A 13,555-nucleotide genomic window follows, 5' to 3' on the forward strand; every position below is an offset into this window, starting at 1 on the left:
CTTTTCAAACCCACGATCCCTTCTTCAAAATCAGTCAGTGTTTCCAAAAGCCTTCTTTTAATCAAATGATAAAATATAAATAAGTAAACACAATTACCCTGTTGACTGTTGGTTTTATCATTTTCCGATTTTAAAATAAAACTGCAAACCAAACTGGCAATTCCGAGCAAGACCGGGTACATAAAGCTAGTATTTGAATAATTTGGTTGCTACTAATTTGATTGTACACGCGTCATTTGAAGTGTGTATGGAATTTACTGTAGAAAACGTCAATCAATTAAGCCATATAAGCCATATAAGCCATATAAGCCAAATCATAAATAAAACAAAGATGCGCAACTTTGATATCGATGTTATTCTTTTTCGTGTTAAATTGTTTTTCCCACGATAACGTACTTTCTTGATAAATTTACTTACAAGGATCAAATCGTTTCCTAACAAAGGCAATCGGTTCGCATTACCGCTGTTCCTTTTTTTCGTTTTTCAGCAACAACTCCTTGATTCTAATGTTATAAGTACAACACAATTTGAATAACATTGTCTTACCCTTGGTCTTACCCAATCTCTGATTAACTCAAAACAACGCCTAGTCACTTTTATGTGTGGTCGTTAGCAGATAAAATTGTTCAACATTTTATCATAAGACGAGTTTGTACAATCCCATTTAATTCCACCACTTAATTGTACCTTGACAGATACGTATTTCGACCTCAACAGTAAGGTCGTCCTCAGTGTCTCGTACTTGACTCGTACAAACTCGTCTTATGACAAGTGAAGACATTCCACTAAAAAGCTCAAAATAATTTTCTTAACATTTTATCTAATCCGAGTGATTGCAATTATTAGATTAGAAGACAATAATAATCATAAATAATTCAAAAATACAATTAGACATCTTAGCCAAGACTGTTTTTTTCAGTTCAAGTTTTTTTTTCCCAAAGTAACTTATAATTGTATGTGACTCGTGATTTTGGGGGACTGTAGATTTATTACATTCCCAACTTAGACAAATGTCGCTCACGTTTTACCACGTCATTTGTCAACGTTTATTCGTATAATCGTCTGTCCTCGATTGCGTGATAAACGAGTTCCCATCCTACATCCATTATTGGTTTTATGGAGCAACCAACGGCTAAAGCAGACACGACTAACTGGGAAATCCTCAACGCAAAGCTTCTCAGCTTACATCTCGTTTATCAGTGATTCTGCTTAAACCGTTTAATCTGGTTCCTCTTGGCTGACGTCGTTCTTCGTTTTTTTTTTGCCGTGTTACTTTTATCGATAGAGGGATAGAAGATATGATCCCATGCTAGCTTAGAGTGCGATTCCGGGAAGGATGAGTTTTATCGCGATTTTCCACTTCTGCACCTTTCTACGGAATCGGCAGGCTGTTTCCGAAGAGTAGGTACCTAACGAATCATCACGTACCGCTACCAATGGCGGTGGCTTGCCTCCCGGAAGGAAACTGGGTCAAGGCTTCAACGCTGGTGTTTAATGAGGATTTCGTCGTTTTTTTACGTGGAATTCTGGATGAAATAAGCGGAAGTGGGTCATTGCATGGAATAGAATACATCTCATATACTTATTTTTATCGCTTTTCGGAAGTTATAATTACTGAAGGGATATGTATCTTTTACTCTTAAAACGTAATGTGCACTGCTGTTCTCACACTGCTATTGTAGTAGGTAGGGGAGAACAGTCCTAAATGCACCCTTTAAGCTTTTTCGGTGTTTTCACTACTATAAACAGGAATAACGAACCATTTAAACGTGCAGATTAAAATTTTACAAAACCAGCTACATTTCACAATAATCTTATTTTCATGCCAACAAGGTTTTTGTGACTTTCTAACGAATAAAAATATGTTTTAAAATGGACCTGGAGAAAAACGCAATGGTTGTGAAAAAATACTCAATTGCATGTCAGACAATGGCAATGGTGAACGCATGGTTGTTTGTTTGCCTTAGCGATTTTATCGAAAACCTTACGGATGTGATGAAAGAATTGCAAATCGCTAAATTTAAGTGAAACTGGAGGGATATTGCTCAGTCATTTCATTGCAACTCGATAATGTTTAAGCAATATTGAACGCACTAGTGTGCAAAATCCGATCGTTACACAAACGAACAGCAACTCGGTAGACACGATGACGCACATGGTACAACACATAGAAGGAATTCGATAGTATTAGACTCAGGGGGGTTAGTTTTACGGTGACCGAAACCCCACCAAATGGTAATACTCGATCAGAAATGTCCTACAAAAGATTATATAAGTCATTTAGTGAGCAAAGCCATTTCTCGCTTAACTTTTCAAAAAGTCCTAAGCAACATTTTTTTCATGAATTAATTTGAATACTGCAATCAATAGCTATCATGTTGTTCTGTTGATTGCGCTATTCAAATTAATTCATGAAAAAAATTTTACTTAGGTCCTTTTGAAAAGTTAAGCGAGATTTTGCCTCGTAGGTGCGTTTTGTACGGTTCTCCCTATCTACACAGTATAAAAATGTTACAGCATATATGATGTATGATATACCGATCGGCGTGAAAATTTGTATGTGAAGGTTTCTGGGGCCGGGAAAGGTTCTTAAAATGGTTCGAGACCCCTCCCCCCTTTGGAAAGGGGGAGGGGGGGCTCCCGTACAAATGAAACTAAAATTTCTGCATAACTGAAGAACTAATCATAAAATGAATCAATTTTAGGCAAAACAAAGTTCGTCGGGTCTGCTAGCGCAAATAAACGTAAATATAGGGGAAGTGCACCGGTTTTGGCCAACCCTGAAAAATACATATTTTTCCAAAATAATCGATCAGTTGAAATCAGCGTTGATGCGTGAGGGATATATCTCTTGTTGGAACTAATAAAACCCTTGCGAATTGCTTTATTATTGGAGTTATTCGCAAAATTGGCCAAATTAGGAACATGGCCAAAACCGGTACAGTTCCCCTACGAAATATGTCTGGCTGAACATTCTTCTTCTTCTTCTTCTTCTTCATTGGCATTACATCCCCACACTGGGACATTGCCGCCTCGCAGCTTAGTGTTCAATTAGCACTTCCACAGTTATTAACTGCGAGGTTTCTAAGCCAATAAGTTACCATTTCTGCATTCGTATATCATGAGGCTAACACGATGATACTCTTATGTCCAAGGAAGTCGAGACAATTTCCAATCCAAAAATTGTCTAGAGCGGCACCGTGAATCGAACCCAGCCACCATCAGCATGGTCTTGCTTTGTAGACGCGTATCTTACCGCACGGCTAAGGAGGGGCTGAACATTCTTATTTATCGTCAAAAAAAGATAAAATAAGGGTTGCTGATTGACATTACCTTTCCGATTACTATCAATGTGGTTGAACAACCATAAATATTACTTCATTTTCAATTTTGATCCCGTTTCGTTTTTACTTTCCTTACGTTAAAGAAATGATGACGCGGGCGCCTAATCCGACATTCAAATGAACAATCGCTCACTTTCAGCGATTGATTGTTTATTCTCGCGAAGGATGAACAATTGAACAAATTAAGGAAATGCCAATACTGTTGGCAGTCCCCAGTCAACTGGCGCAACTCCCTTCCCGTGGTGATTGTGGAGATGCAGAGGTCTTCTCGGTCTCTAGTAGCAACAATAACCTCCCTTTCCCAACTGACTGTAAGGACTTGGCCGGCGCCGTTATTGACCAACATTTGCGAGCACGTGCACTTCGAGAATGGATGGTAAATCCCAACCACTATTCACTTGGATCGTAGTGCAATTTGCATCAGTTCTGATCAATCACGGAGAAGCAACCCTTGCATTAATATGTACAGTCAGTCTAAGCTAAGCCAAGCTGATCTGCATATAGCTGTGATATGAAAATTAGGAAGACGAGTTAGTACTATCCCATTAAGGTTAGAATAGTGCGTCTTATAAGAACATTCAATTTAAAAACTTTAAATAATTTCAGAACTTAGGAATCTTGCCTACTATATAGAGGAGCTTGCAGAATACTTTATGAAGGAGCATTCCAGAGATAGGTATGAAGAGAATATTACAAATAATTTGGGCGGAGGTTTGAAAATAGGCTTCTACTTCTAATCAAAACTTGTAAAGAGAATTCCAACAAAAACTTTCACATCGCATTAGAAAGGTCAAAAACTAGCTGTCCAGCCTGTCTAGTTCCTGGGAGGACGTTAGGCAAAATAACAGCGATTTTAATCAATACTGTTCTCTGATGGCCCTCTGCACACTTTCACCTTCTATTAAGTAAAAATTTTACTTGTCACTCGCTTGCGATATCTTTCAGTTCTATTCTTCATTGCTTTTGATTGCTCCCTTTTACTTTGAGCTTAGTGCGTGTGTATTCACCAATAAAAGCCAATGAAAAATTCAAACAATAATCTCAAACAGTTAAAACACAATGCGGACTCACTTGACTGTGGATATACAACAGTAATATTATGTTCGCACTAGGGCCGTGTAACATGTTATTCAGGTCGCAGTGTGAACTGAACATAGTATAAAGCACATGTTTCGATTGGACGAATCAAGCATCCGAAAGATATTCAATTTGCAGAAAACAGCTTACGGCGGTGGGGGTGGAACTTGGATTCTGATGGCTTTTCCGCAAACACAACCTTCTTTTTGTTCCTGTTGTGTAGGGGTTATCACGTTTATCTAGAGAGTAGGGGTTTGAGGGTTCGAGTCCCTTGAAGAGACGTGATTTCTTTTGGACAAATTTCATATCCATTTCGAAGCATGTGCTGTACATATGCTCAGACAAGATGTTTAACAAAAAATGATTTTCGTACAGCCGAGTTGCTGAATAATATGCAATTAATTGAGAAAAAATATTTTCGGGCCATATCTAACAAATGGCATTTTCAGCCAAATGACACTGTCGACTAAATGACCCTTTCTGTCAAACAACCATGTTAAGCCAAACGGCGTTTTAGGTTTGATGATCATAACAGCTAAACGATCTTTTAGGACAACGGCCTTTTCTGGTCAAACTTGCAGTTCGGCCATATGTCACTTTGGCGCTTTAATTGGTTTTCGATATAATAACCGTTTCGCCTATAATCGTTCATTTCGGCTGGATTGCTTTCAGCGGAAGTGTTTTTCGGCCGAATGGCTTTCCGCAGAATGGCTAATCAATTCTTCTTTTATTTTATAATTTCATGCAGAATTTCCGAAGATTTTTTTAGGGACCATACAAGGATTTTTTGAATAATTAATTTTTTTTTGTAAGTTCCAAACAGTTCAGCGAAATTCCGGAAAATCTCCCTTGGATATTCCGAAGAACATTCCATAATTTTTTTTATAAAAAATCCCTTGCAAATTCTAATGAATATACTCTAGAAATTCCGATTAATTCCGTTGAAATCCTAAGACTTTTTTTGTTGAAATTCTCATTTTGAACAGTTTTAATGTGAAATTTGTATTTTCCTAGGAAATTCTGGAGAATTTCTCTGGAAAATTCCAAATAGTTTTTCATTAAAACTTCTTGAAATTTCCCGCGGATATTCCACATATTTTTTCTTGGCAAGTCATGACTCGGCCTCTTCTTGGCAGATCTCATTGGCATGTACATTGTACACTGCACAAGCATCTATGGAGAGCCGCTGCCATCCTATTTTTCTCCATTCATATGGGGTCACATATTTTGATGAACCTACCAAGTTAGTTTTTGGATCTTGACGTTGATTTCATAAGGTGTGTTGAATACAAGTGGTTAAGGTGCAAAGAATAAATTGCTTCAAAAATCAAACGACGCGTTCGAAAATTATTCCGCATGAGAATAGTTTGTGGTTTGGAAAATCCCAAGCCTTGTCTGGCAAACCGCCGGAAAAAGGCGGGATTGGAAGACTACCGGGAAAGTTTAGTTTTTGGATCTTGACGTTGATTTCATAAGGTGTGTTGAATCCAAGTGGTTAAGGTGCAAAGAATAAATTGCTTCAAAAATCAAACGACGCGTTCGAAAATTATTCCGCATGAGAATAGTTTGTGGTTTAGAAAATCCCAAGCCTTGTCTGGCAAACCGCCGGAAAAAGGCGGGATTGGAAGACTACCGGGAAAGTTTACGATTTGAAAAATACCAAGGTTCCAGGGAGTGCTGATTTTGGTTAAAATAAATTTAGTTTTTAATTTGTGCACTTGGAGGCGTAAGTGTACATGAGATCACCAGTTGAGCTATATATAACGAAATCTAAGAGATATGGAGAACTATCGTGTGCTACAAACTTGAACGGAAGGCAAATTTAGTTTTTTTAGATAGAATAGTTATGGTGATGGGGCTGCAAAATGGTAGGTTGACATCAAGGAAGGAGCGCCCAACAGAACTCTGGTCCCCACAAGTTCCTATCTCACGCTTCCACGGGTCGTCCGATGACAAAAGACCGCCAGCTAAGGGTTGTGTACTTAGCTGGTAGTGCAGCCTGGGCACTGTTGTCCTTCTGATATCAGCTAGAGTGAGAAGGTACGCCTCGAGCGTCTGTTCACCAGGAGGTGCGGCTCAAACAGCGTCTGCCTGGTACCCAGCGGCTGATTAACGAAATGCTGTATCGCGTCAGCTATACCTAAGGTGGCAGCCCCACCAGCGCGATGTAGGTAACGCGACCCCGATAAGGTAGCTTACTGAAGCCTCTCATATACCACGAAAAATGGAGATAGAAGAAAAAGAGAACGTTATTCTTGGCAACCGACCCGGCAACGAAATAAGGACTATGATTGGAAACTCGGTACCTGGAATGTCAGGACCCTAAATGAACCTGGACGAGTGAGCCTTCTGGCTTGCGAACTGCAGAAGGTTGGAGTGAACGTGGCCGCTATTCATGAAGTCCGATGGCCCAGATCCGGAGAACTGAATTCCGAGCCGTGGACACCACGACCAACACTGCATTCAAGTATAACATCTACCACAGCGGCGGCGGAAAAACAGAGCAGAGGAGTTGGTTTCGTAGTGATGGGCAAGCAGATGAAGCGAGTGATGCGGTGGAAACCCATTAGCGAACGAATCTGTGTGTTGAGGATACGGGGAAAATTCTTCAATTACAGCCTAATCAACGTTTACGTACCGACAAACGATAAATCCGACGACGTGAGGGACACGTTTTATGAATGTCTTGATAAAGCCTATGGAGAGTGCCCAAAGCATGACGTGAAAATTGTTATCCGAGACGCTAACGCTCAGGTCGGTAGAGAGGACTTTATCCGTCCCATAATCGGTAGGGAGAGCCTTCACTCCGCTACCAATGACAGTAAATTATGCTTCTGCCAGAGGGATGGCCATCAGTAGCACCTACTTTGCACGAAAGAAAATCCGAAAGCACACCTGGAGACACCCAAATGGTGAAACTTGCAACCAGATAGACCATGTTCTGGTGGATGGGCGCCATTTCTCGGATGTTATCGATGTGCGGACATTCAGAGGTCCGAACATTGACTTCGATCACTACCTCGTTGTCAGTAAAATTCGATCACGGTTATCAACTGTATCGAACGAAAGATCACAGCCAACGATGCGTTACAATATCCAGCGATTGTCAGCGGAAGGAGTATCGGCTGAGTACCGCCAGAAGCTCGACGAATGGATAAGTGCAATCAACGTTAGCGACAACATCAACGATCTATGGGAGTCGCATATGGTGAGCACAACAGCACGAGAAGTGGTAGGCACTGCACGGAGGCGACCCAGGACAGGTTGGTTCGATGCGGAGTGTGAGAGAGTGACAAACGAGAAGAACGTTGCCAGAAGCCGAATGTTGGTGTCGGGTACCCGATCAAATAGAGATCGGTACAAGGAAGCAAGAGCAGCAAATTATTAGTGAGGCGCAGGAAAAAATGGAGCAGAACGGAGGTTTTATGACTCTGTCAATGGCGTGCGGAGAAAGACAGCGCCATCTCCCGTCATGTGCAACGACCAACAAGGGAATTTGCTGACAGATAAAACTGAGGTGGCTGCCAGGTGGAAGCAACACTTCGAGACTTTGTTGAATGGAGGAAGTGACGGTGCATCGGTGAACAGAATAAATATTGGCGACGATGGACAAGCTGTGGAGTCACCTACACTAGATGAGGTTAAAAAAGCTGTTAAAGAGCTGAAAAACAATAAGGCTGTGGGGAAAGACCAGCTCCCGGCTGAACTTCTCAAACATGACAGTGAGCAGCTTAATGAAGTTCTGCACCATATAATGTCGAAAATATGGGTAGACGAGGAAATGCCTGCTAGCTGGTTGGACGGCCTCATCTTTAAGAAAGGGCACAGACTGGAGTGCGCCAATTGCCGAGGAATAACCCTCCTTAATTCGGCGTACAAAATTATGCCCAGTATTCTGTTCAACAGATTGAGACCGCTTGAAGAGTCCTTCGTCAGCGAATACCAAGCAGGTTTTCGTGAGGGCCGATTAACGACGGATCAAATGTTCACCCTGAGACAAATCCTTGATAAATTCCGGGAGTACAACTTGAAGACACGTCATCTGTTTATTGATTGCAAGGCGGCGTACGATTCAGTGAAATGGAATGAATTATGGCAGATTATGCTTGAACATGGTTTTCCGGCGAAACTGTTACGGCTGATTCGTATAACGTTGGACGGATCGAAATCAAGTGTAAGGGTTGCGGATGAAATATCGACGTCATTCGTGACCTTAGATGGATTAAAGCAGGGTTATGCACTCTCGAATCTACTGATCAATATAGCGCTCGAGGGAGCGATTAGGAGAGCTGGCGTGCAAAGAAGCGGTACCATTATCACAAGATCGCATATGCTCCTGGGTTTTGCGGACGATACCGATATTATCGGAATTGATCGCCGTGCCGAGGAAGAGGCTTTTGAGCCTTTTAAGAGGGAGACAGAGAGGATTGGACTCACGATCAATACCAACAAAACGAAGTATATGGTCGCTAGCAATCAACGTGGGTTCATTAGTGGTGGTGGTAGTGAAATGGTGCTGGATGGTGTAAAATTTGAAGTGGTGGAAGAATTTGTGTATCTTGGAACATTAGTGACGTGCGATAATGATGTTACCCGCGAGGTAAAAAGGCGTATTGCAGCAAACGAAAACAAAACTCGCGTTGTATACTATTCTGATTCTTCCGGTGGCTTTATACGGCCATGAAACATGGACTTAAAAGGAGGCTGATCGTAGAGCTTTCGGAGTGTTTGAACGAAAGATGCTGCGCACAATACTCGGCGGTAAACAAGAGAACGGTATCTTCCGGCGTCGCATGAATCACGAATTGTACCAGGTATATAAAGGGCTGGATATTGTTAAGCTTATACAACACGGCAGACTACGGTGGGCTGGTCACATTGTTCGTATGCCGGAAGAACGCCAAGCGAAGATAATATTTAGTAGAGAACTCAGAAGAGGCCGCAGGCTTCGTGGAAGGCCGCGTACACGATGGCTTTTTGCAGTTGAAGAGGACCTGAGGGCGCTGTTCAGGGCGACTGGAAGCGATTGGCCCAGGATCGAGTCCAGTGGAGAAGGATACTCCATTCGGCGTAGGTTCATCGAAGAGCTGTAGCCCATCAAGTATCAAGTAAGTTATGGTGATGAATGCCCAGACAACCACACATCGCATAAGAATGCACGATTAAAATCGTTTACCGATTCAAATTTCATCATAATCGCATTGTGGTGTGAAGCTCATCAGTTTATTTATAAATTTTCCCGCACAGTAGGCTATTTTACGAGTTTATTCCAGCATCATTTGTTGACGTCGCATATTCCTGCAAACAAATTCAAATGAAATCGGATTATCTGTCAAACAGAGTTTGTTATCACAAACTACATCGCAATGTATAACGAATAGACTCGCACAAAATTCGTGCACATCGCATACACTATCGTGCAACGTCGGATAAGAAATACACATATATCGCCTCCACTTTCGCACGTAAAAAGCGTTTTCGCGACTGGTGTGCGATGAAAATTGTGCGCATAGGCATCGCATAACAAAAAAACAATTCTATTATGCATGCATTCTGGATGTCTGGGTGGTACACTTTAAAATATTTCTCCAAACATAAAATTTAAAAAAATCAATTATTTTTTAAAACCTAATATGTGGCATATGAATGGTGTTAATATGGAAAACAAAAGGTTTCCCTTCAAGCTCCTTAGAACAGTAGTGAAAACTAGAAATATTACAATAGAAGATCGGCGAAGACGCCATCTAATTTTCAATCTAAATGTCAAAAGCGGTTCCAATTCGACTTGTTTACATTTTGCAGCCATAAAAAGAAAGCAAAAAGTTCAAGTGATGCCAGTATTATGTTCACGATTTCATTCATTTTCATACGTGGCCATTTCGACAGTTTTTCACTCCGCCGGTCTCTGGTTATACAGTTGCTAGTGAAAAGCACGAAACAAATTGTAATTATTTCAAAATTGCATAATAAGAACGCATGAATGAGTTGTAGCAATATTACTTATTTTGTTTCCTATTAAGGCAAATCTCATTATTTTCTTATGGGATTGACCATAATGGGATCACCAGTGCGACAACTGGTAGGGTAACTGTTTTGGCCATGTTCCTAATATGGCCAGTTTCTCTCAGAACCCCAAAAATAAAGCAATTTTTGAGAGTTTTATTAGTTCTAACAGCAGATATATCCCTTATATTATCTTTCTTCGCTGTCGAAAGTGACCGATATTTTTTTTGAAAAATATGCATTTTTCAGGGTTGGTCAAATTAGGCACTAAGGTGGCTAAAACCGGTTCATTTTCCCTACAAAGAACGTGGATTATCAAGTGAAATGAGTTTTTACATTTATGTTTTGTGTCTCTTGAAGGAGATTGAAGGAGTTCTATGGATTCTATGGATATGATTCAGTTATCTACATATGTTTTGAGGTGGTTTGATATGTCATTCGGTGTATAATGCAGTAGTGCGATGATTGATGTTATAGCCACGACTTGTACATCTACCCTATGTTGAAAAATCATAACAGATGAATAGATTGAAGAAATTATTTCAATGGGTATAAAACTGAAAAAATAAAATACATAAAATTCTAAATGTGAAATTGATGAAATCGCGGATTAATAATTATAATAGCACAAAACATATCCAGATCTATTTTAGAAAGGAAAAAAATTATTTTGAGCGAAAACAAAAACTTGGGTTTCAGATGGTCAAGTACGGAAGTATTACCAATTATACAAAATTACAATAAAGAAAAATCTGACTTCCCGCACAAGACATAAATCAAGAAAAACAGAAACGATGATTCTCAGCAATATCACACCATAGTTGGTCAAACGCACGGTGGCAAACAAGCCTCTATTGTCGTTGCATATGTGAATCAGCCTCAATACGGCAAACAGAAGCTCAAGTTTTTTTTCCTCTTAATTTACGTGATTTTTAATATGATAAAAGTTCATCATGGAAGCTTACAAGTCCTTTCGAATTAAATACTGAAAATGCACAAAAATTGAGAACACAATAGAAAACAATTATTGCAAACCTTTCGTTTTTATTTTGAAAATAAATTGGTTTATGCATTTCATACTGAAAGATCGCCATATGATTCTTCAAAGGATCCAAAACTTTCGTAAAATAAGTACGAGTGATCCGGTACCTCTATCAAATATATATTTTGTTCATCAAGGCTTCTAGAGCCGTCTTCTTTCTTAATGTTTATGGTGGTTTGTATATATACGATTCAATGGACAAATTATATAGCAAAGAATGCATAAAGAACAACTACAATCAACAGATCGAGCATGAGAATAGAATGGATACGAAATGTGCTATTGTAATATGTAACGTAAACAAGCCATGGCCTTTAATCAATGAGCATAGATAGAAGGTGAGGAAGAAGACCAAATGCAAGTGTATTAGTGGATGATAGAAAATGTAAACAGCAAATGGTGACGTAGATAATTGCACGGCTGCTTATGGGAGCTCGTTCGAATGTAGTAGTGAAAGCTTTTCCGCCATACACGAATGGCACGCACACAAAATATGGATTTCCATACCTTAGTATTTATTTTCATTGGCCTTTAATTTTGCATCCTTTCCAACATCCTGTCACTCTTCCGTGACGGTTCTTATTGATACAATAACCTCTTCAATGTAAACATGTTTTGTTTTGTACCGCCTTTTCCCGACAATAAATTCCGACTACAGGACATCTAAATACATAGTCTATTAATAAATAGCGTCATTATTGACAGACACTATCTTCCGCTGGCTTACTGCACGGCATTCACACCGTTTTGTTGCATGGAAAACGGTCTTTCCTTCCTATCCAGCTGAAGCTAATTTCCCGTTCTTTCACATTTTAAACCAAACAGACAGACAGTATGTCCACGGCCTCCCACGAACCATTTACTATTCCATTACTAAGTGTCAATTTAGCGAAAGATGGCCATTCTCTCGTTGTGCTACGCGGCTGGAGATGCTATCATCGTGCTCGTGGCCGACAATAACGAGGTACCCACTAATTTACTTGCGAGGGAGCCATATGGGACGGTCCTGGTGTGTGTGGTGAGGCTCGGCAATAGATGCACCAGAAGTGTGCCACTGTCAGTTGAACAAGCAAACATGGGAATCGTTCATCAGCGCCACCGGGGCCCTTGGGAAAAGAGTGGGTGAACAGAACATGCGGTGTGGCTTGCTTTCTGTTTCATGACAATTGATATGAGCGGGCAGGGTGCAGAAAATTGCAAAACATTTCAAAGTCTACTTTTCAATTTCAATTGCGCAAGTTATGCTACCGTTCCATCCTAAGTACTATTTTAAGTTTTATAACGCTCTTGAAGATCACAATTTATTCTACAAGAGTGTTATAAAGCCCACATAAAACCAAAATGTTACTAGGGATAACTCTTATTTTGCTTAAACAAATATAATAGAGGAACGGTTCGGCACTTCATTCCATAGCTCCTATTTCCATCCCATCAAAAACAAAGCAATAAAAAGGAATTTGGTTTGTTTCTTATTTTTGTGATTTTTTCAGCAGTGAGCACGTGTGTTTTCGAAAAGAAACGACGAGATTGGTGCTGTATTTCTTTATTTTGCGATGAGATGAATATATGTTCAGTGAGATGGAAAACAAAACAGTTCCCCTATTTTCATATTAGTTGAAGCGAGATTGTAATAGAAATAAAAGTTTAGTACCCTGCCTTCGGCTGCGACCGGTTGATTCACAATAATATGCGAATGTGTTTTTCGCGGCTTATTTCCACCACCAGCTGTTTTCCATTTCCTTTCAATTTGCTTTATCCCTCTAAAAAGCCATTCACTGGAATTGTGAGGTTTTCAGCGGATGAGATTGGCAGTTCAGATACGGAAGCGAGTGCAGCTTGCTAATGTTTAATGTACGGATGACACTTACATGAGCATTACAAAGGTGGATTACAACCTTTGAAATTGCTTATGGTAGGTAAATAAATTACTGACTGGATGGAGTGCACTTGAAACTGTTATCATTTGGGTTTTGAATTTGTTTGCTAGTTGATTTTTGTTATTGTTGGATGTTTCAATCACTACAATCATTAGTTAGATCTTGCCATTACTATGAAGAGCAATCGCACCCCTTCGATTATTATGGGGCCT

The 13,555-nt window shown here is 40.0% G+C and overlaps 1 protein-coding gene across 11 annotated transcripts in view; it reads right to left on the reverse strand.

Moving 5' to 3' along the window:
- Positions 1-13,555, reverse strand: part of LOC134208787 (diuretic hormone receptor-like) — a 192,790-nt gene that overhangs the window by 60,490 nt on the left and 118,745 nt on the right. The gene's annotated exons all lie outside the window — the stretch shown is intronic.

This window comes from Armigeres subalbatus, chromosome 2 (assembly GCF_024139115.2).
Source record: "Armigeres subalbatus isolate Guangzhou_Male chromosome 2, GZ_Asu_2, whole genome shotgun sequence".
Lineage (NCBI taxonomy): Eukaryota > Metazoa > Arthropoda > Insecta > Diptera > Culicidae > Armigeres > Armigeres subalbatus.